We start from the raw sequence: 26,459 nt of genomic DNA on the forward strand, positions 1-26,459 counted from the left end.
GAAATGAGGGTTCCCCCCTCTGCTGAGGGGGGTTTCCCACCTCCGCTCTCCCCTCTTTCCCCCTTTCCCCAGAGTGGGATAGAAAGAGAAAGAAAAGAGAGGAAAAAAAAGTTAGAAGCAGTTTGTGTTAATTGGAAAGGAGTTAATACAGGCCTTTATCAGTTCTCAAGGCCGAAGCCTTGGCAGAAAGCCCAGCACAGATAGAGCTGCTGCACTATGGAGAGGCGGAAGCAAGACTGATAGAAAAGTGCTGGAATGCCCAGTTCACTCCCAGTTCAGAAGGTGCTTCCTCCCACTTCACCAATGAAATTAGTTTAGATTATTCTTTCCGTTTACCAACTTCCGTCCACCATATTCCCTTTCTTAAAGGCACAGCCTCAAATGGTCACACCCAGAGACCCCCATCTCCAGCACATGCTCATGCAACAAGGGGAATACTCTGAATCACCAGCCATGAGCTGCACCCCAGAAATTGATGTGCCCTAACTTCTATCCCTTCATTCTGAAATCAATGACCTCCACATCACTTATTTTCTCAGAGGTGTTTGAAAGCACCTTTTTGGGGTGAATTTGGAGTGCTGTGTGGGAATGGACAGAAATTTAGGGTGCTGCATGAGAAAGGGCAAAGTTTTGGGGTGCTGCCTTGGCACAGTGGAGAAAAGAAGCAGCTTCCTACAACCTCCGCTGCTCCCCAGCACCCTGCTTTTAATTCACAAGTTCACAGACTGCACTGGGATGGAAGGCACCCTCAAAGGTCATCTTGTCCAACCCCCCTGCAGTGAGCAGGAACATTTCCAACTAGATCAGGCTGCTCAGGACCACATCAAGTCTGATCTTGAATGCCTCCACCACATCCCTGGACAACCAATATTTACCACTCCCACTGTAAAGAACTTCCTCATGATGTCCAACCTGAATCTTCCCTGCTCCAGTTTCAAACCACTGCCCCTCATCCTATTGCTACAAGCCCTTCTAAGCAGTCCTTCCCCTTCAGACATTTAAATGTAGCTATAAAGTCTCCCCAGAGCCTTCTCTTCTCCAAGCTGAACAGCCCAAATTCTTTCAACCTTTTTTCATAGGAGAGGTGCTGCAGCCCTCTGATCATCTTTGCGGTCCTCCTCTGGACCTGCTCCAGCAGGTCTGTGTCGCTCTTGTATTGGGAGTCCCATAGACAGACACAGTATTCTGAGTGGCAGAATCACCTCTCAGGATCTGCTGGCCATGCTTCTTTTCATGCAGCCCAGGATGCATCAAATTGTCCCTCCCCAAATTTCTCGTAGGTGATGAGAGCCCATGAGGCGTGCCGGACCCAGGTGAGGATTATTAGAGGGTTCACAAACGTTAACGTACATAGACATCTACCGATAGACGACCCCGTAACACCCTCCTCAGGTGTCAGCCCACCCCCTACCATGAAGGTCCTGCCACCAGAGGGCACCACGGTCTCACGTTTGAGTGCCGCTTCCCACAATGCAGCGAGCCGGGCCAGGGGCTCCGCGCCGCTCCGCACGCTGGGCTGCGGCCGCAGGGCGAGCGCGGAGAGCCGCGGAGAACCGCGCTGCCTCCGCTGGCAGGTAAGCGCTGACTCCCGGCCCTCGTAGCGGGCTCGGGGACTTTGGGGGGGAGGGTATTTTATTTATTTTGTCTCTGAATTATTTTATTTCGAGTCCCTAATTATTTTGATATTTTATGTTGATCTTGTATTTTAAACATTTAAAAAGAATTAACGTAATTTATTTTATTTTACTTTACAATCCCTCTTCCCCCGGCACAGGACTGGGGAAGCTCTGGCTCTGCCGAGGACCGGCACCATCCCCTCCAGGATGGATTCCAGCTGGAGGGGACTCATCAGTCTCCTCCCGCCCACGTCTTCCTCTTCCCCAGCCCGGGCTTAGGGGGTGTTTTTTAAGGATTTTGGATGCTTGTGGAAAGGAACCACCAGCAGTGGGGTGAGCCCTGGCTAGGCTGGTGGCTTCGTTCTTGGAGCAGGGGTGTTGGGTTTTCACCCATACGCCCCAAGTTAGAGGAAACTTGTGCCCGTGGCTTTGGCGTGCCACTGTCTCCTCCCCGGCTGCTCCGCGATGGTGCAACACAAATTAGGCTGAAGGTAGAAGCCGCTGTTCGAATAGCGGGCGACGAATCCTCTGCCCCGGTGAAAATTGCTTTTGAGTTTGGCAATTTGGGCCATAGGGGACGCAAGTAAAATTGGCAGCTTTGAAAGGGCTGTTGAGCCGCAGGGAGAGATTCCAGCCAGGAGAGAGAGCCTGGGATAGCCAGACAGGAGGAGAAGCGGAAGAGTGGCTTTGGCTTTCCTATAGAGAGCGATCTCGGGAGCCTCAGCGTGCCCATCGCCGCTAGTTTAGTAGTACCTCTCCATCGTTTGACTACGGCTATGTTGACTCCTTCTTCTGGGACGTGAACGGGGCGGGTGCGAGGAGAGCAGAAGGGCTTGCAGAAATCAGGACGCCCCGGTCTCACTTCCATGCTTAGTTCCCCCTTCGTGTGATATATCTGGAGGTGCTTGGGACTCACCAGCTCCCTCGAATTGTATTTTGGGTCTTTTGGTTGGTTAAAACCTCAGTTTCGCACAAAAGCCCCCAGCCAGAGCAGCATTAAAGATTTTTTTTTCTGTGCCAGGGGCAGAAGCTGGACATGGGCTAAAGCAAATAAACTTCTGTTTCATCATGCAGGGGTTGGGTTTCTTTGTTTTTTCACCCTGCTCTGGGCAGTCTGGGCTCCCTACAGACAAATGTTTGCATGTCCAACCTTCACCTTCAAACGCATCTTACTGGCCAAGTGAAAAAACTTCTGCTCCTTCCTGCAACCCTTCCTCCCTGTGGAGGCTGCTCTGTCCTCTGCCTCCTGCATGCTCTTCTTCTGTGTGTTTCTCCTTGGTTGCTGCGTGGGAGGGGTTTTGCAGGTTTTCTTCTCCGGCCCCATTCCCACAAAGCAGCTCAGGACCAGGCTGAGAGGTGTTGTGGATGTACAAAGAGTGAGCACAGCTGACCTGGCAGTAGCTGTGTGTCAGCTGGGGCTGTGTGCTCTGCTGAGGGATGTGTGTGTGCTCCATGGCATGTGCTGCTCAGCTCGGGAGGTAAAGGATGCTGTAAATGATGGAAGCTGGGTTTATTTTTGGTCCCTGTATAGGGTGTTAAAATCCCCAAAGTACTGAAAATATCTTTCTACCTGTCCCCACTGCTGCAGTCTGGGAGCTGGAGACTAGATACAACCCAGTGAGCACAGGAATGTGCCTCTCCAATGCAGGAACTAAGGGCTGAGGAGGTTTCATGGCTGGAGGCGCTAGTACATATCATTTATATAGGGCTGTAAATGTTCCCAACTGCCTGTGCAGAAACCTTGAGCAAGAGATTTCTCCTTGCTGCAAAAGCTGGCACAGCCCCAGTGATGCAGGATCACATGTGTGCAGGAGCAGTGGGGTCAAGGCACGAGATGGGTGAGGAGATGCAGTCCTGTGACATCCAGGTGGATGACAAAGACCAGAGATTGTGAGGATAGTGGAAAATAAAAAATATCAACATTGGATGATGTGTTGTACGCTGATGTGCTTGTCCTGAAAAAATGAAGGAATGCATAAGGCCATTGCCATCGTAGCGACGGACCAGGGGAGGCCTGTGACTTCTTTGCTGAAATGATGCCAGTGCAGAATCAGTCTGAGGCTTACAATCAGTGTAATTTGTTCAATGTCTTGCACCGTCCTATAAGAAAGCAGATGAAACGTAGGTGCCAGTGCCTAAAGTACATGCAAAATGCTGTTACCTCAGGAGAGAGGGAAGCATTTACACACTGCACAGGTTCCCATCTCTTCGTTGTGATGTTTCCAGGGCTTTTTACTGCACCTGCACTCACATTTCTCTATAAACAAATGTGTGGGAAACAAAATTGGAGAGGATGTGAGGGAATGGAGGAACCCAGATGGGTTTTTCCCCAACAGGGCTCTTTGGTTTTTTTTCTTCTTGAGAGAGACCTCCAGCTTCAGTCTGTCTTTCACAGAATCCCAGCATGGTGGGGGGGTTAGAAAGGACCCTTGGAGATCATCTAGTCCACTCACCCTGCTACGGCAGGGTCACTCAGAGAAGGCTGCCCAGGATCACGTCCAGGCAGGTTTGGAATCTCTCCAGAGAAGTCCACACAATCTTTCTGGGAAGCCTGGTCCAATGCTCCAGCGCTCTCACAGGAAGAGTTTTTCCTTATGTTCAGCAGGAACCTCCCAGGTTCCAGTTTGTGCCTGTTGCCCCTTTTCTTGTCACTTGGGTGCCACTGAAAAGAGTCTGACTCTGTCCTCTGGCACCTGCCCTTTATGCAGATAAGCATTGAGAAGATCCCCTCTCAGTCTTTCCTCCAAGCTGAATGGACCCAGGTTTCTCAGCCTTTCTTCCTCAGAGGGATGCTTCAGTTCCCTCAGCCTCTGTTGGACTCTCTCTAGTAGTTCGTTGTCCTCTAGAACTGGTGAACCCAGAACTAGACACAGTATCCCAGATGTGACCTCCCAGAGCAGAGTGAAGGGGGAAGAGAACCTCCCTCAATCTGCTGGTCACACTCTTCTGAATGCACACAAAGAGAACATTATCCTTCTTAGCCATGAGGGCACATTGCTGGTGAACTTGGGCACTTGCCCTGTGTCCCTCTCTGCAGAGCTGCTTTCCATCAGGTCAACACCTAACTTGCATTGGTGCAGGATATTATTCCTACCCAGGTGCAGGATCTTACACTTGTCCTTGTTGTACATCGTTAGAATCCCCTCCACCCAACTTGTTCAGGTCTTGCTGAATGGCAGCTGTGGTGGGTTTGAGAGAAAAGGGCCCAGCCCTCTCTCCTCCACAAAGAGGAAGAAAGAAACCACAGCTAGCCAGTCAGAGAAGCAAAGGAAAAAAAATGCTATATTTTACAAGCAATTTTGGAAAATGCAGGATATGTACACAATTTACAGTATTTACAACATATATACAGAAATATACAGCAAAGTAAAAAAAAAACACAATAATACAGGAACGAAATTCCCTCCTCCAGAGGAGGGTTCCCCCCCTGTACCCCCCTTCTCTCCCTTTTTTCCTCAAAGAGGGTTAGAAAGAGAGAAAAATAACAGTTATTAATTAAAGCAGAGTGTTAGTAGGCCATAGTTGCTTATCTGTTCAGGGTCACTCTGGCAGGGAGCCCAGAAGCAGACGAGCTGGAAAGGGAGAAGGAAAGGAGCGAACTGAGGAAAGTTCCAACTGAACTCAAAACTTAAAGTTGTATTCTACCAATCCACCAATGAAATTAGTTTAGAATATCTGATTGTTTTCGTTAATATTCCAAAACATTCAGCCATAGTGTCCCAGCACTGTCTCTTTCTTAAAGGCACAGCTTCAAACGGTCACAGCAGCACAGGCTGATGGTGTGTCAGCCACTCCTTGGTGGCTGGCATTGGTGGTTGGTATAAGTGATGCTTTCCTTTCTGTGCTGTGGTTTGGACTTCTTTATACCAGTCTTCATGCTTTGGGGGGAGGGAGGATGGAAATGTAGTCATCTCTTTAGAAAAATGTGACATTTTGCAGCAGATAAAGACAAATGTAGACAGTTGCTTTATTTGGCTCCTTCTTGCTGAGTTTAAGGGGAGGCAGGAAGGGATTTAGGCAGAAGATGGAAAAAGGAGATGGCACACGTGCCCCTTGTCATGGTGACTTCCAGTTGTTTTGTTTTGAGGAGAAATACATCTGTGGGAATAGGCTCTTTCCAGCTTTACTCCTGCCACAAAGATCTGAAAGTGAGGGAACCCCTGCTCCCATGTCACCAACAGTGATTTTTGCAGCAGCTGTGATCTGATCACCAGGGATTTCAAAAAGTGTCTTTGTGGTTGTTGGATGAATTGTAATTGAGGTTTCACAGTTCCTGCTTTAATCTCTTTTATTCCTCTGGTGTCCCTTGGGAAGGAGAAAAGGGTTTCCAGTCCTGTATCAGTATTTATTACATCTATAGTAATTTTCCAGTGGGTCCTGGGAACAGCTGGCTGGAAATGATCAAACAGGTGGTTTTATGACACATACTACCTTGTAGGAGGACCAGGACAAGGTCTCAATGGTCTTTTGTATGGGAGAGGAGAGGTGGGCACTGGTGGATGTCACAGGGGATGTATGCAGCTCCTGATGGCTTGTACTCGTGTGCTGGGTTGAGGCAGCCCTCTTCCCCACCCCTGGCAACAATAAACACTCAGACAAACGGACAGCAAAAGTGATGGAAAGTTTAAATAGAAAGCAGTGAACTTTTACAGAAAGCCAAAAGCGCAGTGACAAAGAAAAATCCCCAAACAGACCCAGAGAGATCCCATCCCCATCTGAGGGTACACCCAAGACCCCCAGGGCTCCTTCTTCCCCCTCCCACTGCTAGGCTAGTCTCAGCTGGCCAGATCTGAGACTGCCCATCCCCCCATGGCCTTGGGCCTAGCCAGGCCCAAAGCCAGGAGACATCTCCCCCAGTTACCAGCTGACGGAAGAGGAAGAAAAGAGAGTGTGCTAGACTCCGCACTGGATCTTATAGTGGTGCAAAGGATTGTGGTAGGAAATACTACATAATTTCCTGTGTCCACCCCTCTGGGCTGGACTTCTGGACACAGGAAACTCAAACTGTAACAACTCGGGGATGGCTCTTTCTGAATGTGCCATTTCTTTCCCAAACATCTGCTGGCTTTTCCCAGAGATCTGGTATTGGGATATCCAGGAAATGGTGGCATCTTACCCAGCTGCTCTCTGGGTTGCAGGTTGCTGCCCTGTCCTTTCCATGTTCCCCTGGAGAAACCAGAGGGTTTGCTGTGGAACATTTTCTGTGTTCAGTTTTGAGCCCCTCATTCCAAGAAGGACATAGAGGTGCTGGAGTGTGTCCAAAAAAGGGCAGCAAAGCTGGTGAAGGGTCTAGAGCACGTGTCTTGTGAGGAGCAGCTGAGGGAACTGGCGTTGTTTAGTCTGTAGAAAAGAAGGCTGTGAGGAGACCTCGCTCTCTAAAACTCCCTGAAAGGATTTTGGAGCAAGGTGGGGGTTGGTCTCTTTTCCCTGGTAACAAGCAGTAGAAGAGGAAATGGCTTCAAGTTGTACCAGGAGAGGTTTAGGTTGGATATTAGAAGAAACTTTTAATTGTTGTCAGACCCGGGAATGGGCTCCGTAGGGGGGTGATTGAATCACCATCCCTGCAGGTTATGCTCTGATCTTAAAAATTTTTTCCAGTGAAAATGATTCTCTCTCCTGGGTATGCTTTTTCCTTCAGAATGGGTCTGAACCTGCCCAGTTCTGCTGCAAAACCTCCAGCTGCTTGCCTGGGACATTGTTTAAAATTAAATGCAGTAAAAAAACCCTGATTTTCCCCCGACAAAAGTAATGATAGTGTTTGGGATTCCCTGTATTCCTGATGGTTAGGAGATGGCTTTCTTCATGTTAGTTAATAAAGTAATTTTTTATCATAGGAAATACTTAATGAATGAAATTAATAATAAATGCTATGGAGCATTTGCTGTTAACTGAAGTTGCTGATGGGTGAGCTCTGCATGAGGCTTGGCTGGAAGTCAGGGCTTGTGGCAGCCCAGATGTAGGAGTGGAATGGCTCACTGGGGAGCTGGGAGCCCCAATTTGGGCATCCTGGTTTCATATGGGTGTTATTTGCTTGCCAGCTAAACAGACAGCCTGGTAAGGTGTGCATCCAGCTCTCTGCAGGAGCTGGCGGCAGAGAAATGCTCACTTTTGGTCTGATCTGGCTGGGAGGTGGAAGCATGCCCTGGTACCAAATGAGGAGAAACTCCTTATTTCTGCAAATAGAGCAGAAGTAGGAGTTGCTTCACATGATGAGACGAGGCCAAAAGAAGGCAAAAGGGGTGATGAAAAAGCACATGATGGGTGCAGGTGTGTTCAGGACCTCCATCAACCCTGACCTTCCTCAGTATGGCCTTAGGAACAAACTGATCAACCTTCAGGGCATGCTACAGATAGCTCTGAACTTGTCCTCCTGCCTTGGTGGGAACTCCTTCAGTTAGGCTTCCCTGGATCAACTTTATACCATCTGCCGGAACTGACCCTGGTAAAGTGTCTGCAGAGAGCGAAGAATTCCCCACCTGGGAATTGCTTTGCTTCTGGGGCTGGCTTTGTTACATTGGAACCAAATCTGTCCCTGTGAGCCGGGGCAGGGGTGTGTGGGTGTGTGTGTGTGGGGGTGTGGGGGGGGGTGGGGGTGTGTGGGGGGGTGTGACACACTGGGCTGCAGGGCAGTCATAAACACTGCTATTTAGCAACAGGGGAGGATAAAGTAATGAAATAATCAGAAAGCTATTAAAAAGCATCCTAAAGTGAAGGCAGTAGGTGCTAAATCCTGTCGTGCCTTTGCAGTGCTCTCTGCTTGACTCTGTGCTACTGGTTTGCGTAAGCTCCTTGATTGTGTTTTGTTACAGCTTCACTGAACCTTTTGAAGATGTTGTATAAAAATAAAAAAGATGATGCTGGATGCCTTGAGTCTGTCCTGGATGTTCATAGAATGGTTTGAGTTGGAAAGGACTTAAAAGATCATCTAGTTCCAACTCCCCTGTCATGGACAGGGCACCTCTTACTAGACCAGGTTGCTCAAGACCCTGTCCAGTCTGGCTTTGAAGACTTCTAAGGCCTCCACAAATTCTCTGGTGATTCTGTTCCAGCGCCTTACCACCCCTCTGTCATCAATTTGTAGATCTGAGTATGTGGCTTCATGTCACACAAACACCATTCCCTCAACCTGGGGGTTTGTTGCTAAAAGGGAGACAACATATCAATGCATTTGTAGTAGTAAAGCAGGTCTGTGAAGAATCCAGTGGGGACAAGTGTGCCGGCCTCAATCAGAGGGCTTGGCCACATATCTCAGCAGTGGGATCAGGGCCAATACTTTGCATTTTCATTGCTTTCAGCATATTTTTTTTACTTGGCTGGCATTCTAGAGATTTCTTACAGCTGACAATAAGAAAAATCTGAAAAAAGCCCCAACCCAATCAATTCTTTCTTTCTCAGCTTTCATTTCACAGTTCACCTTTCTTTCTGGCTGTAATTTCTGCTGGGGATTCTGGTTTTCCAGAGAAAGGGGGAAAATAAGAGGAAAAGTAAAAAATGAAAATAGAAAGCAGGTATTTAATAATAGATCAAAAATTATATTAAGCAGAAAGTCAGCCTTCCCCTACATTCTCTCTTCCCAAAAAGCAACTAAAGAAATTGTAAATTGCCTTGAAGAAGGGGAGTGAAAACAGTGAAGATCAAACTTGATGTTAAGTATAGATGAGGTGTTTATATTTTATTTAACGACTGTGTACTGCCACCCTCTTAGAAAAGCTGCTCTCCCCTGAGCTTCTGTATGTGATTAATAAAACAGCAGAGAAGAACTGGAACAGGGAAAATTCAGCAAGTATGGAGTGCCAAAGGTGAACACAGCTAGCATCGTTAGCAGGCATGGGCAGGGTTTGTTGCTTAGTACATCTGGAGGTCTGTGTGCAGCTGGTGACAGCTGTAATTGAAGGTGGCTCCGAAAACCCAGGGGGCTTAATGAAATGCTATTTGTTATCCAGTTTTGACCATGTTTGGTAGGACAGTGGGGTCTCAGAGAGATGGGAACTCAACAGGCTTTGTGCAAGATGCCCACTCCCTACAAGAAAGACATTGAGGTACTGGAGTGTGTCCAAAGAATGGCAGCAAAATAGGTGAGGGGTCTAGAGCACAAGTCTTAAGGAGTGGATGAGGAAACTGGGGTTGTTTAGCCTGGAGAAAAGGAGGCTGAGGGGAGACCTTCTGGCTCTCTTCAGTTGCCCGAAAGGAGGTTGGAGCCAGATGGAGATGGAGATTGGTCTCTTTACCCAAGGAACATACAACAGAAGATGAAATGGACTCAAGTTGTGCCGGGGAAGTTTAGGTTGGATATTAGGAACAATTTCTTCACAGAAAGGGCTGTCAAACCCTAAGGGCTGTCAATGCCTAAGGTAGTGGTGGAGTCACCATCCCTGGAGGGATGGAAAAGCTGTGTAGATGTGGTGCTGAGGGGCATGATTTAGTGGTGAACTTTTCTGTGCTAGGTTAATGGTTGGACTTGATGGTGTTAAAGACCTCCAACAGCCAAAATGATTCTTTGTATAGGCAGAAATGTTGTGATGGAGGGAAGAGGTAAGCTCATGGTGTTAGTCACTGGCCAAGATGCACCAGGAAGAGCTTTCTAGCATGTCTCAGCCTGGGAGAGCATTCACTCAAAGCTTGCACTTGATGATACACAACTTCCCTGGAAAAGAAGCTTAGCTCTGGCACAAGGCATGGTGGCCATCATCCCCAGGCCGCCTCTTATTTGCTGTAAATCCTCTGGCTCCTTTGGGTTTTGGTTTTGGTGTGGCCATTGCTGCAGGGCAGGTAGGAGGGCAGGAGTTGGGATGGCCTTGCCTTCCTCATGAGATGTTTTGAAAATGTGTTTCATAGGGAGCTGCTCTCATCCTGGTTCATCCCAAAGGTCTTTAAAGTCAGCATGGACATTGTGAATAGCAGCGGCTCAAGTGAGCTAGATTGGGAGGGTATGCAAGGCGAAAACTCTTGTACTGTTGCCACTGGAGACAGGACAGCAAAAGAGAGGACCTTTAGTCTGCCCACCCAATGGTCCTGTTTGCAACCTTGATTAGTAAAATACTAAGAGGGACACAAGGCATAGCCAGTCTACTCCAGTACTGTCTTTATCCAACACAAGACAACCCAACCTGGATCATGCCATGGAGATGAAGAACCAGATGTCTAGCTGCAGATATTTTCCTTGCTAAGTCACCCACTTTTAAGTGCAGAAAGTGTCATGGTCCATCTCATTCTGCAGCAGGGAAGAGGCTGAGGAGCTACATCCATCGCAGCTGTGGGTGGTGAAGGCATGGGCAGAAGAGAAAGTGAGCAGCAATCCCACAGGTGGGTCTGGCATGTGGGGCTGTGAATGTTTGCTCTGGGCTGCCAGAGTACAAGACAAAGCCAAAAGTATCTGCCCACTGGAAAGCATCACTGCCGTGAGCGATTAGCATTCTCTAAGGTGTTAATTTATCTTTTTTAGAATAGAATAGGATTTGTCACCTTCTTGGTCTCCACTCTGTACTTACAGACTTGGAGGAGAATCTGTTTCATCACCTGCTGGGCTGCTGCTCCTCTTTGTTTAATCTCCAAAAGGAAGAAAATCAGATGTGCCAGATCTTAAAATAAAATTAAAAAATCCAGACTTTGAAATAACCACTTAGAGGTAGAATGAGCCTCAACAAGAGAATGTTTCTTTCACCTTTTTTTCTGAGATTGGCTGGGAGTAAAGTGCAGGGAGAAGATGAAGCAAGATTTACTTCCTTTTGGTTTCAAATATATTCCTTTTTTTTTTTCTTCCCCCCCAAGTTGCTTTGTCAAGTCTGAATGGAGAAACCCAGCTGAAAATGTTGCCTTGGTGGATGTGGGATGGAGAGAGGAGCACATTTATTTTATTTATTTACCTATTTTTCCCAGTGAGGCCCCGAGGCAAACCAGCTTTGTGTGAATTGGTTCTTTTCAATTCTACATCCTGGAGCCAAAAATGAGGGTTTAAAAATACAAGTTTGCTGATGACACCAAGCTGTGTGGTGCAGCAGACACGCTGGAGGGAAGGGAGGCCATCCAGAGGGACCTCGACAGGCTGGAGAGGTGGGCACAAGCCAACCTCATGAAGTTCAATAGGAGCAAGTGCAGGGTCCTGCATCTGGGTCGAGGCAATCCCAGGCACAAATACAGGCTGGGCAGTGACTGGCTGGAAAGTAGCCCTGAGGAGAGAGACTTGGGGGTGCTGGTGGACAAAAAGCTCAACAGGAGCTCTCAATGTGCACTTGCAGCCCGCAAAGCCAATCAGATCCTGGGCTGCATCAGGAGAAGTGTGGCTAGCAGGTCGAGGGAGGTGATCCTCCCCCTCTACTCAGCCCTGGTGAGACCCCACCTGGAGTACTGTGTCCAGTTCTGGAGCCCCTATTACAAGAGGGATGTGGAGGTGCTGGAACGTGTCCAGAGAAGGGCCACAAGGATGATCAGAGGGCTGGAGCACCTCTCCTATGAGGACAGACTGAAGGAGTTGGGGCTGTTCAGTCTGCAGAAGAGAAGGCTCTGAGGTGACCTAATTGTGGCCTTCCAGTATCTGAAGGGGGCCTACAGGAAGGCTGGGGAAGGACTTCTCAGGATCTCAGGTAGTGATAGGACTAGGGGGAATGGAATGAAGCTGGAGGTGGGGAGATTCAGGCTAGATGTGAGGAGGAGGTTCTTCACCATGAGAGTGGTGAAACCCTGGAATGTGTTGTCCAGGGGGGTGGTCGAGGCCCCGTCCCTGGGGGTGTTTAAGAGCAGGCTGAATGAGGCTCTGTCCAGCCTGATCTAGTGTGGGGTGTCCCTGCCCATGGCAGGGGGGTTGGAACTAGATGATCCTTGTGGTCCCTTCCAACCCTGAATGAAACTATGAAACAATTGCAGTGTGTATATGCACACATATATGTATGAATATATAAATATGACTGTTTTCTGGAGCACACACTGTGTGTTAACCCCTGTTAGACCAGTAAGAGCAGTGTGTATCACTGGTCTGGGTATGGGTTGTTTACAGGTTTTTTTTCCAGCATACTGTATTCACGAGGAGGGAGGAAGATTAGCATAATTTGAGTTTCCACCCATGTGTTTACCTCAAAAATCAGCTTAGTTTCCAGCCTTAAAATATTTCCTTTTCAGTTTGCCATGAAAATGATAGACAGAAGTGAAACCCTTTTATCCCCAGGAGTTTTCTGCTTCTCATCTGCTAGACCTTACCAACACCAGGTACTGGTTTTGAAGGCACAGACCACAGCCCAGCTCAGTGACAGCATTTCCTTCTATTGTTTGGTGGGGGTAGCTTCTGGCTCCCTACACTATCTTTTGCCATCAGCTGTCTCCCTTCCCCTGATCCCAGGGGACCATGTGTGTCCTGTTCCTGCTTCAGTCCTGCTTCTGGACCTGGCCTGGGAGGCTTCAGTGGGAGGGAAGAAGGCTTGCAATGGTGTGGTTTATATCTCCTAAAACCACAGTATCGCTAAGGTTGGAAGAGACCTTGAGGATCATCGAGTCCAACCTGTCACCACAGACCTCATGACTAGACCATGGCACCAAGTGCCATGTCCAATCCCCTCTTGAACACCTCCAGGGATGGTGACTCCACCACCTCCCTGGGCAGCCCATTCCAATGACTAATGACTCGCTCGGTGAAGAACTTTCTCCTCACCTCGAGCCTAAACTTCCCCTGGCGCAGCTTGAGACTGTGTCCCCTTGTTCTGGTGCTGGTTGCCTGGGAGAAGAGACCAACCCCTTCCTGGCTACAACCACCCTTCAGGTAGTTGTAGAGGGCAATGAGGTCACCCCTGAGCCTCCTCTTCTCCAGGCTAAACAGTCCCAGCTCTCTCAGCCTCTCCTCATAGGGCTTGTGCTCAAGGCCTCTCACCAGCCTTGTTGCCCTTCTCTGGACACGTTCAAGTGTCTTGATGTCCTTCTTAAACTGAGGGGCCCAGAACTGGACACAGTACTCAAGGTGTGGCCTAACCAAAGCAGAGTACAGGGGAAGAATGACTTCCCTGCTCCTGCTGGCCACACTATTCCTAATGCAGGCCAGGATGCCATTGGCCTTCTTGGTGGCCTGGGCACACTGCTGGCTCATGTTTAGGCGGCTGTCGATCAGCACCCCCAGGTCCCTCTCTGTTTGGCAGCTCTCCAGCCACTCCGACCCCAGCCTGTAGCTCTACATGGGGTTGCTGTGGCCAAAGTGCACCATCCGGCACTTGGACTTGTTGAATGACATCCCATTGGACTCCGCCCATCTGTCCAGTTGATCGAGGTCCCTCTGCAGAACCCTTCTACCCTCTAAATTACATCTGCTCCTAACTTGGTGTCATCTGCAAATTTGCTGATGACTGACTCAACCCCCTCATCCAGATCATCAATGAAGATGTTAAAGAGGACGGGGCCCAGCACTGATCCCTGGGGGACGCCACTAGTGACTGGCCGCCAGCTGGATGTGGCACCATTCACCACCACTCTCTGGGCTTGGCCCTCCAGCCAGTTCCTAACCCAGCACAGAGTGTTGTGGTCCAAGCCATGGGCTGACAGCTTAGCCAGCAGTTTGCTGTGGGGGACGGTGTCAAAGGCCTTGCTGAAGTCCAAGTAGACCACATCCACAGGCCTCCCCACGTCCACCAGATGGGTCACCTGATCATAGAAGGAGATCAGGTTGGAGAGGCAGGACCTGCCCCTCCTAAATCCATGTTGGCTGGACCTGAGCCCTTGGCCATCCTTCAGGTGTGCAGTTATTGCCGCCAGGATAATCTGCTCCATCATTTTCCCTGGCACTGAGGTCAGCCTCACTGGCCTGTAGTTTCCAGGTTCCTTCATCCGACCCTTTTTATGGATGGGGGCCACATTGGCCAGTTTCCAGTCATCTGGGACCTTGCCGGTGAGCCAGGACTGGAGGGAAATGATGGAGAGCGGCTTGGCCAGCTCATCTGCCAGCTCTCTCAGCTCCCTAGGATGGATCCCATCTGGTCCCATGGACTTGTGAGTGTCCAAGTGGCTCAGCAGGTCCCAAACTAATTCCTCATGGATTTCCGGGGCATTACACCGCTCCCTGACCCCGTCACCCAGCTCAGGAGGCCACTCATCCTGAACTCCTGCCTTGCTGTTGAAAATTGAGGCTAAGAAGGTGTTCAGGACCTCAGCCTTTTCCTCGTCTTCAGTGACAGTGTTCCCCTTCAGGTCCAATAAGGAGTGCAGGTTCTTCTTGCCCTTCTTTTTAGCGTTAATGTATTTGTAAAAATGCTTTTTATTGTCTTTCACAGAGGTGGCCAGCTTCAGTTCCAACTGGGCCTTTGCCTTTCTGATTTTTTTCCTACATAATCTAACAGCTTCCTTAAACATACCTCGAGAAGCCTTACCCTCCTTCCAAAGGAGATACAGCTTCTTTTTTCCCCCTTAAATCCTCCAGGAGCTGCTTGCTCATCCAGGCCCGTTGCCTTCCCTGCCGGCTCATCTTTCGGCACATGGGAACTACCAGTTCCTGTGCCTTCAAGAGCTCCTGCTTGAAGTAGGTCCAACCATCCTGGAACCCTCAGTTCTTGAGGGCTGCTACCCAGGGAATTTTACAAATAAGTTTCTTAAACAGGCTGAAGTTTGCCCTCTGGAAGTCCAAGGTGAAGGTTCTGTTGGTAGTCCTCCCTATCTCCCTGCATATTGAAAACTTCACTATCTCGTGGTCACTGCACCCTAGGCAGCCTCCCACGATCACATCGCCCACCAGCCCTTCTCTATTGGAGAACAGCAGGTCAAGCAGAGCCTGTCCCCTGGTAGGCTCGCTTAACAGCTGTGTCAGGAAGCAGTCCTCCATGCACTCCAGGAATCTTATGGACTGCCTCCTCTCTGCTGAATTAAGTTTCCAGCAGATATCTGGCAGGTTGAAGTCGCCCACAAGGACAAGATCTGATGATCTTGAGACGGCCTCCAATTGCTTGTAGAATACTTCGTCAGCTTCCTCATCCTGGTTGGGCGGTCTGTAACAGACTCCAATCAGGATGTCAGATTTGTTAGGCTGCCCTCTGATTTTAACCCACAGGCTCTCAATCCCTTCTTTCTCCACCTCAAGTTGTGTGGCGGAGAGTGACTCCCTAATATACAAAGCCACCCCTCCTCCTCTTCTCCCTCACCTGTCTCTCCTAAAGAGCCTGTAACCCCCCAGTGTAGCACTCCAATCGTGCGTGTTATCCCACCATGTTTCTGAGATGGCAACTACATCATAGTCACCCTGGTGGACCAGGAGTTCCAGTTCCTCTTGCTTTTTGCCCAGGCTGCGTGCATTGGTGTACATGCACTTCAGCTGGGCTCCTGACTTCTCAATTGTCCCTAATTTGTGCCCTACTCTTTCCTCTGCAGAGGGACCGATTTCCTCACCCACCCCCTTCCAACCTAGTTTAAAGCCCTCCTAATGAGCCCTGCCAACTCTAGTGCTAGGACTCTCTTACCCCTTCTAGATAAATGCACCCCATCAGGAGCCAGCAGGTCGGGTGCAGTAAAAGTTGCCCCATGATCAAAGAAACCAAAATTCCGCTGCTGGCACCATCCCCTGAGCCAATTGTTGATGGTGTGGGTTCTCCTGTTCCTCTCAGTGTACACCCCTGCCACTGAGGGAACTGAGCAGAACACCACTTGAGCTCCTGCCCCATCAATCAATTGTCACAGGGCCTTGAATTCTTTTTTAATTGCCCTGGTGCCTTTCTTGTCAATTTCATCACTCCCAGCTTGTACTGCCAGCAGAGGGTAATAGTCAGTGGGCTGGATTAATTTAGGGAGTCTCCTTGTGATGTCCCTAACCCGCGCCCCGGGTAGGGAGCAGACCTCCTTGTAGGATGGGTCGGGACGACATATGGGTCCCTCAGTACCCTCCAGGAGAGAGTCCCCAACAACTATAACCCTCCTCCTTTTCTTTGTGGAGCTGGTCGTTACAGCTGGTGGGGACTGCTTGGCCTCAGGCTCCACTCTGGATGGCTGCTCCTCAGCCCTCTCATCCCCACCACCCTCGGCCTGCAGGGCCTCATCCTTATTATGCAAGGGCAGCGGAGGAGTGGGTGAGGGCCGGGATGGATTTCTCTTGCCACCCCTGGCAGGGACCTGTATCCATCCCTCCCCATTTCCAGGGACCCTTCCCTCAGCAGGGGAGATCTGCAAAGCCTTCTCCCACAAATCTAACTCCCTTTTGCTTTCCCTTATTGACCTCAGCCTAGACACCTCCTCTTTCAGGTTGGCCACTTCATCCTTCAGCTCTGTCACCAGACTGAGGAGAAAGTTCACCTGGTCACACCTGACACAGGTGTTCTCTTCTCCCCCCTCTATTCCAAGTGCCAGGCTGAAGCACTCTCTGCAGCTGGGAGCCTGGACTCCATCATGCTGATGAAGCAACTCTGTCTGGGTAGATGCTGTTTTTCTACCCTTTTGTCCAAGTGACTACCATAGTTCAAAGTTTGGTTGGTTTTTGGTTGTGGTTTGGTTTTTTTTGTTTGGTGTTTTTTGTTTTTTTTATGCAACCAGCAGAAAGGCTCCCAAACCAAAATGGCGTCGCACGCACAGCCCGGGTGGGATTTAAACCTCCTGCAGCTGACATCAAGGTCCCGTTCCTGTGCAGGCTCACGAGAGCACGATCCTGCCGGACACAACCCCCCCCCCCCCCAGGAGTCCTCCCGACCCGCAAAACCTCAAAAGGAAGGCGAAAAGCTGAGCAGAAAACTCACAATTCAAGCGTAGCTGTCCCGAGCACCGGGTCCGATGGGCTCCTGAACCAAAATGGCCAGATAGAACAGTGAAATTTTGTGAAGATCTGGCTGTATTGTCCCCAAGGGACTGGAATATTTCACACATGACACAACATCTTTCAATCCAGCTGATGCTGTGGAGAGATCTGTGTGAAAGTTTTGTGCAGCCAAGTTGGAGAAGTTTTTCCTCCCCTTTGTGCCTTTTGAAGGAGAAGAAAATGGGAGGGAGAAATCAATTATATCCCCAAGGTGTTTAAGGCTCAAGCATGGTGTTTTTAATGTCTTATGAAGTGTTTGTATATGCTGAAAGAAAACAGTGCAAATTAAGTTACCTTTTCCCTCCTTCCCACACCTTCAAATTGCTCCCATTCAGCTAAGCTGCTCCTGGACTGTGACTGAACATGACAAATGTTAGTCCCTCAGGGGTCTGTGTCCCTGAGGTTTGAGGGCTTGATGATAAGAGCTTTGGGCCATGACATAACAAATTTAACTTTACAGTTGTTTGTTCATGCTCTAGCAAAGGTGTGTCTTTGGTGTAGGTATTTCCCAGAAACAAAGCTGAGATATTAGCTGAGATTTTAATTTATTTTTTTTTTAAATGCAGTTAAAAGTAATTGGAGGGCTTTTGGTATTTTGAACAGCTGTATCTACCTAGGTAATTATGACTTTGGATTTATTCAATCAAATAATATCAAGATTAAGAGTGAAAATAGCTGAGCTTGTCAGTCACAAGGAATTGTGTTGCAGCCTGGACTCAAATTCATCACCTGAAATCAGGAGACTCTGACAGGAGACTGCAGCTAAGTGGGAGTTGGTCTCCAAGGGAACATGCAACAGCACAAGAGGTAGTGGCCTCAAGTTGTGCCAGGTGTGGTTTAGGTTGGATGTGAGGAAAAATTTCTTCATAGAAAGGTCCATCTAACCCTGGAACAGACTGCTCAGGGAAATGGTAGAGGTTTGAAAGCTGTGCAGATGTGGTACTGAGGGGACATGGTTTAGTGGTGACCTAGCAGTGCTGGGTTAATGGTTGGACTTGATGATCTTGGATGTCTTTTCCAGTCTTAATGATTCTATTATTCTATTCTTGAGTACATTGAAATACTCATTTTCAGGGTGGCTACATCTAGGGTTTTTATTTGCTTCACTGCTTGGGATCTCTGCTTGGATCCACAACACCACTCCCTTGTTTTGCCCTTATGATCAACATCCTTGTTGTTTTCTTACAAAACAAGACTCAATCTCATTCAAGTTTCTAATCCCCCCCATGTGTAAGTATATTTTGTGCCACCCCAGTAACTTGTAAACCTGTTGGCCTGTTTCAGTGAAGCCTGACAAGGAGATACAGGTCTGTAGGGGTAATTAAGGTTGCATAAGTTAATGAAAAACAGACAAGAGGGATAGCCTAGGTACTTACTGAGCCTCAGGGAGAGGTGCAGCTCCTGCTTGCGTGAGTGGATACCAGACAGTCCCCATGAGGGAAAGATCTTCTGACTGTTTTGGTCATGAAATCTTATCAACTGGAGCCAGAGTATAGCTCCTTTGCAGCCCTCGTGGACTCCATGGATGGTGATATCTATTTGCAATAAAATGTCTTCTGAGTTTAAATGAGATGGTGGTTTGGGCAGTGTAGTAGAAATTGGCTCATGCAAGGGAAACCTGTGGCTTGGTGGGAGGTGTAGCTGCTTGCCTGCTTGCTGCAGAAACACGGCAAAAGACTTGAGCAGGTCCAAGAACTTGCAAACATTTCGTCCTAGGGTTTCTTACAAGTCCTATTGTTTTCCTGCAACAAAAGCAACAGAAAAGGAGAATTAATTTGATTTTAATACAAAAATACTTCCAAAGATATGAAGCATCAGGAACTGCTAGCAAGAGGAATAGGTGATGTGACCGTTTGAGGTGGTGCCTTTAACAAAGGGTCAGCTGCTTGTGGCTCAGTTCCCCACCCCTGTACCCCCTTCTCTCCCCCTTTTTCCCAGAGAGGGTTAGAAAGAGAGGAAAGGAATAATTGTTAATTAAAAGCAGTTATAATTAGAGCAAAATGTGTTAGTACAGGCCTTATCGGTTCCAAGGTCAGTCTGGCCGAAAGCCCAGAAGCTGTGAGCTGCGGAAGGAGGGGGAGAAAAGTGCAAGACTGAGTGAGACCAGTCTCACTGGGAATCAAAACTTAAGGCAGTGCTCTGCTTCTCCACCAATGAAATTAGTTTAGACCTGTCTTGTTTATAAAACATTCAGCTATGGTGTCCCTTTGTTAAAGGCACCGCCTCAAACAGTCACAGGTGATTAAAACCACCTTCTTTCCCTTGCTGGCCCTTGCACGTGCACACACATTGTACATATATGTAGCCAGACCTCTTTTCATTGTGTAACATGGGAAAGCTAAATTGAAAAGGAGACAATACAAATCAAAATGAAAGGGGGAATATAAAGGATGAGTCAGCTCTGTGCCTGCCTGTCGAAACCAAGGGGAAGTCTGCCTGGTGCTCATGACAGATCTTTTGCAAAGAAATCAAATTGATGACAGCCTGTAAGACAGACTGGAAACAGTATGAAAATTGCTGCTAGGTACTTGAATGTCACTGACTGCACCGAGTGAATTGTAGGTTGAGTTGCAGTAATTTCCCTGAAGCTGTGTAGATTAACATACAAATACCAAGGAAGTCCAATCTTCCAATCTTTATCTGCTTCAGCTTGAGAGTCAAATGGGCGCATTATGGAAGTGTCATCCATTTGAGTCAATTGTTGCTGCTGCATTTGTGGAAAGGATGCATCTGGGTTTATTGATAATGATACTGAAGTGCTGAGAAACACAAGTATGTTTGGATTATTCTCCCTGGAGTAATTTATTCTTGTTTATGTCATTTTATTAATTTTCCCCCCTGTTTTAGTCTCCTCTGGAGATCTCTGCTGAGCAAAGCATTAGAATAATAGAATCATAAAGGTTGTAAAAGACCTCTAAGATCCTTGAGTCCAACCGTTAGCCCAGCCCTGCCAAGTCCATAACTAAACCATGTCCTTCAGCATTACATCTACACAGTTTTTCACTCCTACCGGGGATGCTGACTCCACCACTTTTCAGGGCAGCCCGTTCCAATGCTCAACCACTCTTTCAGTGAAGGTGTTTATTCCAATGTCTAATCTAATTCTCCCCTGGCACAACCTGAGGCTATTTCCTCTTGTCCTGTCTCTTGTTACCAGAGAGAAGAGACTGATCTCACCTCCCTCCAGCCTCCTCTCAGGGAGCTGTAGAGGGTGAGGTCTTGCCAGAGCCTCTTCTTCTCCAGGCTAAACAAACCTAATTCCTTCAGCTGCACCTCAGAAGACTTCTGCTCTACACTCTTCACCAGCTTCACTGCCCTTCTTTGGACACAAAAACAATGGAGAAGCTCTCTACATCTATATCATCTTTCTTCCAAGAGTCTGTTGTAAACCTGACTTTTTTGGGGTTTTTTTTGTATTTTTTTTTGTTGTAAATTTTGAGGCAATTTTATTTGCTAGAGTGTTAAGAGAATCTAGGAACTGTGATTTACCAAATTGCTAGTGAGTAGGCTTGGCTGCTTGGGTTTTTTTGGTTAAACCCCATAAACTCAAATGCAATTTAGTGGCCAAAACTTCCTGTTGATCTCTGTTGTATCATCACACATTTTACTTCCTCTGCTGCTCTCTGCTTGTGCAGAAAAGATACAAAATCAGTCTTATGTCCACTTGAGAAGCATCTTTACAGATGAGATTTCAGGTTTGGAGAGAGGGGAGGGGCAGATACTTTGTTGTAGATATCTCCTGCTGTCAAAGAAATGAAAGGGAAATTTGGCCTAGTAGAGTTGGTATGTTACTGAGAGCCCTGAATTTCTGCCTTCTGCTCAGCTGGTTTGAAAAATTGCTTTTTAGGAGCTATTACCAGTAACTTCACCAAATAAGGTAGTTGTAAGGACTAGTCATTGGTTTTAAAGCTCTTTGAAGATGGCAAGTGGTGTATAACAGCTCAATGTTTATTAATGGCATGGCTTAATATAATTGCATTTAAATATGCAAGGGCAGAGCCCTGGCAAGTTGGAAATGGTATTGATCTCATCCCAGCTGCACCAGTTGATGACACCTGATTATCTGGCTCCTCATACCTGCCGCAAGAAGGGGGCAACATACAGATCAATGTGATCAATCGAATCCACTTTATTAGAGCATCAGACAAGCTTATATACAATTTTAGTTAATTATGCCTACTATTCACTTGCTTATTGGATACTTGCTAAATGTCAACCCCACCTCCTGCGGTTGCACATCCTGGTTCCTTACCCAGACAGGCCAACAGATGTATACTGTTTTTGAACAAGTCCAGACTATTTCAGGGACAAAAGTCCTTGCTCAGCGTCTTTGCTTATTGCAACGGTTCATATGCTTGTCATATACACTGGGTCCTGTGTCGCCTTATATTTTTATCTGCAAATGCAACACAGTCTTCTACTCCTTTTGCTCTTAACCATTCTTCCACACATACCTGATCTGTGGGCTACAGCAGAGAGCCCTCCATCTCCTTACTCCTTTAGCAAGTTCTCTCTCTACTGGCCTCCTGCCACAGCATACGCCAAGTTTAAATCTGGTTCTCCAGAGGAGAAAGTAACTCGTGCTGAGGAAGCTCCTCCTTAAAATGACCTTTCTGATGATGAAAAGAAATACGCTTTGTTCAGAGACAGTTCCTGTCATCTTGTTGGAAACAAGCGAAGGTGGAAGTCTGCAACAGGAACAGGAACTCTATCACCTTCTACTTTCCGTAGCAAATCTGAATGTGCAGGTCCAGCTCGGTTCACTGAACCTCTACTATTTACCAGCCAGGTTGCTTGTGCTAAATGTTTTTCCCAGTTTTTCAAAGATCCACCCCCCATGGCTTTAAGAGTGGTCTTCAACAAACCGTTGTAGCGTTCAATCTTCCCTGAAGCTGGTGCATAGTAGGGAATATGGAATATCCACTCAATACCGTGCTCTTTTGCCCAGTTCTTTACAAGGTTGTTCTTGAAATGAGTTCCGTTGTCTGACTCAATCCTCTCTGGAGTTCCGTGTCTCCACAGGATTTGTCTCTCCAGACCGAGAATGGTGTTGCGTGCAGTTGCATGTGGAACTGGATAAGTTTCCAACCATCCAGTGTTTGCCTCTACCGTAGTAAGCACGTATTGCTTACCAGAACGAGAACGTGGTAGAGTGATGTAGTCAATCTGCCAAGCTTCACCATACTTGTACTTGGACCATCTGTCACCATACCACAAGGGCTTAAGTCGTTTTTTCTGCTTAATAGCAGCACAAATGTCACAGTCATGGATGACTTGTGTGATAGCATCCATGGAAATGTCTATGGATCTGTCACGAGCCCACTGGTATGTCGCATCTCTGCCTTGATGTCCTGACGAATCATGAGCCCACCGAGCTAAGAATATCTCACCTCGGTGTTTCCAGTCGAGATCAAGATTAGAGTCCATGTCTACTTGAGAAACTCTTGCAGCCAGATCTGCCTGATGGTTGTGTTGCTATTCCTCAGTAGCTTTGCTCTTAGGAATGTGAGCATCAATGTGTCTCACTTCCGCTGAAATTCTCCAGTTCAAATCACTTCAGAAGATGCTTTTACTCCTTCATAGGCAGCTAAAATTTCTTTCTCTGTTGGAGTATAATTAGCCTCTGAACCTCTGTAACCTCGACTCCAGAAACCAAGAGGTCGTCCAGGTGTCTCACCTGGAGCTTTTTGCCACAAGCACCAGGTCGGACCATTGTCACTTGCAGCCGTGTACAAAATGTTCTTAATGTCTGGACCATCTCGGACAGGTCCCAGACCCATTGCTAGAACTACTTCTTGCTTTATCTGGTCAAAGGCTGCTTGCTGTTCAGGTCCCCAGTGGAAATGGTTTCTCTTTCGAGTCACATCATACAGAGGTTTCACAATCTGACTGTATCCAGGAATGTGCAGTCTCCAAAATCCCACTATCCCCAAGAAACGTAGGGTCTCTTGCTTGTTTGTGGGATTTGCCATGGTAGAGACTCTATTTACCACATCCACTGGAATGTGTCGGTGTCCATCCTGCCACTGCACTCCCAGAAACTGAATCTCTGTGGTAGGTCCTTTCACCTTGTCTCGTTTGATGGCAAAACCTGCATCCAGAAGAATGTCAATGATTTTGTTACCTATCTCAAAGACTTCCTCAGCAGTTTTTCCCCAGATGATGATATCATCGATGAACTGGATGTGTTCTGGAGCACCGCCTTTCTCCAGAGCATCGTGGATCACTGCATGACAGATGCTTGAGCTGTGGATCCAGCCCATTGGCAATCTGTTGAAAGTGTACTGGATTCCTCTCCAGGTGAAAGCAAACTGAGGCCTGCATTCCTCTGCTATGGGAATAGAGAAAAATGCATTAGCAATGTCTATGGTAGCATACCATTTGGCCTCTTTGGATTCCAGCTCATACTGTAGTTCTATCATGTCTGGTACTGCTGCACTCATAGGTGGTGTCACTTCATTTAGGGCTCGGTAGTCTACTGTCAGCCGCCAGTCTCCATTCTGCTTCCGCACAGGCCACACTGGACTGTTGAAAGGTGAATGAGTTTTGCTGACGACTTTCTGACTCTCCAACTGGTGAATCAGATTCTGAATGGGCAACAAAGAGTCACGGTTGGTTCTGTATTGTCTGTGATGCACAGTCTGAGAAGCAACCGGCAATTTAATGTCCTGTATCTTGTGTTATCCCACAACTGCAGATTCATCAGAAAGCTCAGGTCTGGCAGATAGCTTCAACTTTTGTCCATCAATTTCTATTGAAGCTACTCCAAAAGCCCATTTGTAAACTCTAGGGTCTTTGAAACGCCCTTCTCTCAGAAAATCAATTCCCAAAATACAAGGTGCCTCAGGTCCGGTCACAACTGTATGCTTCCTCCATTGTTTACCAGTTAGACTTATATTAACCTCTGCCTTACTTAACTCTTGAGATCCACCAGTGACTCCCAGAATAGTTATAGACTCTGATCCCTGATAATTTGATGGCATTATGCTGCACTGAGCTCCTGTGTCACCCAAGGCCCTGTACTTCCGAAATTGTGAAGTGCCAGGCCACTGGATGTACACATCCCAATAGATTCTATTATCTCTGTTATCCCTTTCCTCCCCCTGGCGGGAGGCAGGGCACCCCTAGTTATGGGGAACATGCGCACATGTGCATTGCACATAGTTTGCAGGGTTATAACTTTGCATGTTATAACTGGAGCCACTGTTGGAGCTACTAGGGTTGTTCTGGGGAACTGTAGAAGTAACAGCTACCCTTCTGGTATTGCTACCTCGGGTTCTACCATTTTGCAATTCCCTCAGTCTCCTGAAAAGATTAGAAGTTGGTTGGCCATCCCAGCGGTTCATGTTCTCACCAAACTGATCACGCAGAGTTATCCAAATAGTTCTACGTGATTGCCTTGGTGGTCTGTTTTGGAATGACCTGTTTTGGAATGACCTCCTTGGAGGACGTGTATTCCTCACAGATGAAACTTGTACCCACCTGGAGGAGGAATTGAAATTATCCTTTTGTGCCAATTGAGATATGGAATTTCTAAATTTATCTTTAAATCTCTTATGCAATTCTGTATATCACCAGACGTAGTTTTAATGGCTGAAACCAAAGAACCACATGTCGTGCTATCCTCCAATTGTCTCATTTGATCACTGAATTGGCCAACCGTAGGAGAAGCTCCACCATAATTTCTTGACACAATTCTACTTGCCAGAATGTTTGCATAATTAGAAGGAGCAAGTTTGATGATCTTTTTAGCAAGACCAGTACCCACAGGAATGTCATCAGGATTCAGAGTTTCATGTTCACCATAGAGTATCTCTCTAACAGCAAATTCTCTCAAGCGCTTAATTCCCTCATCTATGGTAGTCCAGGGTTTAGGATTCCATGGGAGATCATCTCGGGAAGGGTGTCTCAGGGCAACTGCCATTAAAAGGCATATCCACAGATTAACCTTACCGAGAGCCCTGCCTAGATGTCTATCTATTCCATTATCCCTCGAGAGAGCTCCTAACTGAGCTGCTGACTTGTCTCCAACTGTTAGAGCTGGAGCACCTGTGTCATAACACCTACTAAGCCAAGCTAGAACTAGCTCCTTATCTGCCCTGGTGAAATCTTTACGGACATTTCGCAATTCCTCGCGGGGTGGCGAACATTCTAAAATATCATCTTCTTCTTCGTCTCCCTGAATTCTTTGCCCATATAATCCTGCTGTCATTTTCTCAAGGATCTCTTTAAGCTGAGAACCACCTTTGCCATCTCCTTTCCTAACTTCATGTCTGTCCTGCTTCGGTCTGACTAGGTTAGCTAGATCTTTAAAACAAACCTTCTCTTCCTCCTCAGCAGGATTTCTTAGAGTAGAGGGCCCCTCACCAGGATCAGTCTCCAGCTCTTCTTCTCCATCTTTGGTCTTTGCACTTCTAGTCTTTAAAACAGCCACCTTAACTGGAGCTGTGTTTGAATTTACAGCCACCTTAACAGAAGCTGACAGGTCCTGAGATAAATCAGCTTCTGGGGCATTGACTTCCGGTCCCACCGAGGGCGTGGGCGGAAGTGATGTTGCTCCGTTAATGGCCGACGGAGAAGAAGGAGGAGGAGAAGGAGTAGGCGCCATGTTGATACCAGCTGCCGCCTTTGGCAGATTGCCAGAATCAGCAGCAAAATCATTTAGAGCTGCTTTACCAATTAACTTTTTAGCTCTCTTTTTAACTGACAGAGATTCTCCACACTCTTCGTCACTAGATGATTCTGGGACTGATCCAGAGCCACGGCGTTTTCTTTTCGATCTCGTTTTAATAACAAAACAAGCTCTGGACACCATTCTCTCTCGACGCAAAGAGACCAGCAGATACACGTTAATTATCACTGAGAGCAGGATTATATACATGAAATAAATCACCTTTGAATTCCAGGCATCACCTAAAGTTACTCTCTCCTCAGGCGGAATCCTAAAACCCTTTATCTCAATTGGGAGAGTGGTGGAGGTAACATTTCTGTATCTCGCTGGCCACAATAAATCAATACATTTTCCATACCATAGTCTAACTCTGTACATAACCCACATATAAATTGTCCGCACCAAATATTTACCCAGGTAATCCAAAATCAAA

The 26,459-nt window shown here is 47.4% G+C and overlaps 1 protein-coding gene across 1 annotated transcript in view; it reads left to right on the forward strand.

The window, feature by feature from the left end:
• Positions 1-1,511: 1,511 nt before the first annotated feature.
• Positions 1,512-26,459, forward strand: part of EXTL3 (exostosin like glycosyltransferase 3) — a 370,010-nt gene continuing 345,062 nt past the window's right edge. Inside the window, exon 1 of the mRNA XM_068143184.1 lies at positions 1,512-1,574. The gene's annotated coding sequence lies outside the window, so the exon portion shown is untranslated. The remainder of the gene's footprint in view (positions 1,575-26,459) is intronic.

The sequence above is a fragment of the Melanerpes formicivorus genome, unplaced genomic scaffold, assembly GCF_026170545.1.
Source record: "Melanerpes formicivorus ecotype bairdi unplaced genomic scaffold, bMelFor1.0.p_v2 SCAF_9, whole genome shotgun sequence".
Taxonomy (NCBI): Eukaryota; Metazoa; Chordata; class Aves; order Piciformes; family Picidae; genus Melanerpes; species Melanerpes formicivorus.